Here is a 5358-nt window from a genome sequence, read left to right as displayed (position 1 = left end):
TGCATTTTCCTTTCTTTTGAATTGCATTTAGCAGCTGCTGGGTGGAGAAATTCGGGCATAACTGGGGTTCCTCTCAGGCTCTCTCCTACTAAACACCAAAAAAATACATTTTCTGTGACCTACATCCTTTAATGTACTTGGTATATTCACCAAGGTACGTGTGGGAGTGTGGGGTTTTGGGGGTGGGGGGGGTGGGGGGGGGGGGGGTCGAGGGCGAGCACCTGCCCCTGTTGCCCAAAGTGCCTGATGTGCCCCTTTGATTTGATAAAGGAACAAATTAATATTTGTATTATTATTGCTGCTGCCACTGATTTTCATTCATTCATTTTGGTAAAAATGTATTCTGTACAATAACTGGGTGCCATAAAATCAGTTTTTCTGTGTGGGTGCACCACTTGCCCCTCAAAAGGTTGCTACACAGCACTGTATTCAAATACTATTTTTTTTTTCTTTCTTTCAAATGCATAAAAAAAGCAGTGCGTGCTCACCGTATTTAGTGAAGTGTTTAATTCTGTTGGGTGTCAGTGTCCATTGAAAGTGTTTTACATACAGTGCAGTTATTTTCATCGATGTACCTTTTTTACCCACCTCAGTGCCTCCTGACCTGCGGCCTACCAGCAGGCCTTGCCCGTAACTTTGGAACCTCTGAGGTATGTATGCAATAAAATGTTAGAAACTGTGCATATAGTACATAAACATTGTTTCCTCTGTTAAAAAAGCTTTGCAGTGGCACGTTTTATACATTAAGACAGAAATATTTTTCCATTTTAAAAATAAGAAAACATATCTTAATATATTCTAGTTGACAGTGGGAAATACAGGAATCCACATGGAGGGATGATCTCTTTCACGATTTCACGCAGACTGCTGCTCTTAATTTAATAAGACAAATCCAGTGACATCATGCCCATTCGCTTTGTAATTGTGGGGTACACGTCCTTCTCGTTTCTGTGGCAAATTTATCCACTTACATTGAGAAAAGTGCATTTTTTTAAAATAAATTTGAGGTGTTGCATTACAAATTGTTTTTTGTTTGTCATCAGGGTTAAAGTGGACATAATGAAATGCACACATTTCAATGTTTTGCATGGGTTGTAGACTGTGTTGTGGTAGTTGTAACATAGTGGGATTTGTGAATTTGATAAGAGGTTTTAGGTGTAGTTGAGATTTTACAAATTTGGGTTTAACTGTAGAAACGGGCGAATATGAACCCCAGTTTTTCTACTTAGAAAACTGACTTTGAGTCAACCAATAATCTTTTACCGGCTATTTAAATATCCCCACCCCTCTGCTCACATGGGACCGCCCACTTTTACCTGAAAAACTGAGCAATGACTACGAAGTAGTGTGCAGGGTGTAAAGTTTTCGATTGTATGTTTAAAAACAAATCTTTACACCGATCCCTGAAGATCCAGCGGTAAAAATAAACGGGCACACTTTATTTCTGCTGTAAAACCCCTCCTGTTTAGCTTAGCAAAAAAGTACTTGTTTTTGAGCAATGAGGTGGAGTAAAACAACGCAGGTTTTGCCTCCCAAGTTAAGAGGCCTACTAAAATCAAACGCAGGCCGTCCCAGCTAGAACAAGATTCGCCTGCAAACGTCCAGTCTGTAAGTATCTGTTACCTGTGAATTTACGCTGAATAACTAATGTCATTGATCGCTAATCGTTTTTAGGCCTAACAGTAGCGATGTATTTTGTTTTGTGTATTGGGTTCCAATACATACGCAATACAACAAGGCCGACGTAGATAGGCTACGGATAGTTAGATATACTTTTGTACCGAGGTGTTGGGTAGATAGAGTTGAGCATATGTTAATTACTATTGGGAATATACATCCCAAAAATATTTTTCAATCAGTGCTGGTATCAAGGAAATCCAATGTTGGTAAAAGACAATGATATATCGCGCACAATTTACTGCATACCCCTGCGTTTTATTGCTTTTGTTTCGCCTGAGGTAGTGGATCTTGTGCAATATTTGGCTTTAAGTCACAATAATATTGTAGTACAGTTTGTCACTGCTCGTCACCACAAGAAATGAAAGACCAGTTAGGATAAATAAATTGACTTATGCATTGGTAATAATGGATCGGTCATAGTAAAGGCTAATTGAATTTCTATTCGGATTATGATCTGGCATTCACAGGCTACTTGGTCTCAGCTCGCCGTCGTACGATCAGGAGCACCCGCAGTTACGGTCTTTTCTGGTTTCCACGAGCGTCTCGCTTGGGTGAGTGAAGATCAGGGAGAGCTCAGGTAAATATTTTTAAACAATAGGCCAATTATGATTGTGTGTTGACAGAAAAAAATTACAAATATAAGGCCTATATGAAATTCTCTCTGTATTAAAAGTGTTATTCTTCTTTTATATATTCCGCATCTATCTACCATAAAACAAATATCAACACGTAAATTATGTCTGTAGTCCGTTACGTTGTTGACCAAGTCTTCTGTTACTCAGATTGTCTGCATACGGCCACATCATGACTCTGGCATGTTCTAATTTGATTTGTTTTAAATTACCTTTAAAAAGAGTCTTTGACAATATTGCTATGTTGTGAACACGCTACACATTCGTTGATTGACCACTCCACTTGCCAGCGTTCATTGGGTTCATGCGCTTGATTGTGATCTCTTGCATTGTGGTATGTGTTGGTCTGGATAAAAGCCTCTGTTCTTGTGCTCCCATCGTGTAACCGATTTAAGAGCGGTGTTGTATGAAAAGGTGGAGAAATGTTCAGCTGGAATAATGGGATGAGAACAGATCAAAGTTAAGGTAGCATGAGTGCATAGCTCCCCCCCCCCCCCCCTCCTCCCCCTGCCCACGGACCACTGAATTATTTGATATGAATTATTGTCGTGCGCTACGCCTGCAGACTGCACATGTATCCTCTGTGACAATATTTTACTGTGGTTTGGTGTAGGAGTGAACCAGTTTTGGTGTCTCCAGCTGTTCAGAAAATGTAATCCAGAATTATTGGTCGGAACAAAATCCAGCGTATACAACAGCCCTTTAGCGACGGAACTGAGCACTAAATGAGAGAACATCTGTGTTGTGACTAGTTAGAACTGTCCAACTGTTCCTAGGCCATAATGAATAATGAAAATCGATAAGTGACCACAGTAAAGAAAGCACTTACTTTGTAAACTTGCCACCGTAATGGACAAAAAAGACGGGCAGATCTTTTTGTGCTTACAACGAGTGCAGGTCGTGCAGCCATAAACAACGCTTTCACCCAATTTGACCGAGAACTGGAACCAATTAATTCTGCAATCCCGTGCAACTTTCTGCCGCCACGAGATCTGTACATGCACTCAGCCGGCTGGTTATAGTCAATCACTGGCAAGTCTAACATGCTCCCTGGTGCCCTCTAGTGGAAATAATCAGCATATTTCATACTTCATGTCACTTAATTGTTGGTCTAATTTCTGTGCTCCTGTAATTTCCTTTTGGAAGACCTGATATTATACACACTCTGTGGGTCCAAGGCATTGGCCTTACTTTATCAAATGGCACGTTTATGCAACATAATGTTCAACCACCATAATGTGTGCAGTATTTCCTGTTGATTGTTCAGCATCAGAAAAAAGTTGCGCAACATGTCTGTGTTGTTCCTTCCACTTGAGTATATCAAGAAATTAATATTAGTTTCTCCTAGTTTCAGCAGAGAGCAAAGCTATGAAAGGCAAGTATGTGTGTGTGTGTGTGCGAGCGTGTGTGTGCGTGCTTAGTAATGATCTCTACTAGTAACACAGAATTCATATTCTTCCCAATAGGTAATACTAATACCTATTGTACACTGTACTCTCACGTGCATGTATTTAAATGGTCCCCTTGGGAATGGTTCAGGTAAATTGCCCTTCTACTTGTATGTTTAATTCTCATTGAATAAATTGTAAATGTTAATTTCATAACACCGAAATGCAATATACCTCATCTATTTTATTTATTTTATTCTTTTTGCAGAAATCCTTTAGCACAGTACATGATGACTAGGGACAGGCGTATTGGCATTGTCCTCGGGCAATTTTCGTTAAGATCATCTAAAATATGACACGGCCTTGTTTTCAGACATGCTGAGTAAGTAGTGTGCGGTTATTGGAATGCTTGTAAATGCATTACTCACTGCATTAAAGAATGCTTCGTTTGTATAATTTCCACACAGATATGAGCGTAATTGATTGGTTTATTGATCATTTTAAATGTAGGAATTAAAAAGTCAGTGGTGACTGTGTAATAGCTCGTGCAGTATCTCTCTGAAGCAAGGCCTCGCAGTTTATGGAGAACTGCATTTGGCTGGCCGTGTACATTTTGAAAAGGCAAGAAACTACTAATACAGCTTGCTGTTAAATTTACGACTACTTGTGTGCTTATTTCTCGTAAAATAGATTTGCTTTGGTTGCAGTCCAGAAAAAAATTATTTGGTATAACATCTATAAATGACATTAACTTATCTTTATCGATCAACCGCATCTTTTCTGATGGAGAGGAAAGACTTACAAAAATGTAGACCTACAGTCTAGTCACAGGTCTGTCTGGTCACAATATGTCCCTTTCTGAATGAAAACTTACATACTGCAGCTGTAACGCTCGGAAAGCAGCAACGTTTTCTATCCCGGAAAGGGATTTGGAAAGGTTTATAGCCGGTTTCAGAGCAATCAAATGGGACGACATTTATTGGTTTGGAGGAGACGATCAAATACTGTGACGAAATAGTGTCTGCTATTGGCCACGTTGTTGATAAATATTTTTTTTTTAAATGCTACTAAAACGGGAAGAAAAACGCAGTTTCCCTGGCTTGACACTAGCTCCCTGGTTCACTTAACGAGGCAAAGACACGCGGCATTGAAAGCCGTTTTAAAAGCGCGAAGGAGCACCGATATGCGAATATAACGGGGGGCTGCGGAATTGCGCGGTAAAGGAGCCGCGCGGCGCACTGCCGAAACGTGACGTCACAGTCATAACGGAGGCCAAGGGGAATGGTGCAATTATACGGAAACAAATAATCAGCCTGCTCAATCCAAAAGCCCTAACGAAGCTGACAGCGAATTAGATGAAAGTTGGAGGCGAAGTGATCTCTGATAATGAACAAATTGCTAATGAATTTAATAACTTTTTTTTTTCTTTTGCGCCACGAATTTCACTCAGCGTCCTATTAGCAAGGCTTTTGTCTCAGAAGCAGACTGCTTTGAAGTTAATGAGGTTTGTGAAGCAGATGTGTAAAAAGTCACCATAACCTGGATACTATTTATCAAGAAACGTAAACGCACATTGGTCAGACCACTCATTCATCTGATAAATCTTTAAATCAAAACCAGACAGTTCCCTGAGATTTGAAAAAATACCTTGGTTATGC

At 39.9% G+C, this 5358-nt stretch overlaps 1 long non-coding RNA gene across 1 annotated transcript in view; it reads left to right on the top strand.

Moving 5' to 3' along the window:
• Window positions 1-208: 208 nt before the first annotated feature.
• LOC135244406 (uncharacterized) overlaps window positions 209-5358 on the top strand; it is a 120956-nt gene continuing 115806 nt past the window's right edge. Inside the window, exon 1 of the long non-coding RNA XR_010326962.1 lies at window positions 209-1608. This is a non-coding gene — a long non-coding RNA (uncharacterized LOC135244406). The remainder of the gene's footprint in view (window positions 1609-5358) is intronic.

Source organism: Anguilla rostrata, chromosome 18, assembly GCF_018555375.3.
Source record: "Anguilla rostrata isolate EN2019 chromosome 18, ASM1855537v3, whole genome shotgun sequence".
NCBI classification, from domain to species: Eukaryota; Metazoa; Chordata; class Actinopteri; order Anguilliformes; family Anguillidae; genus Anguilla; species Anguilla rostrata.
This window is presented reverse-complemented; position numbering and strand designations above follow the sequence as displayed.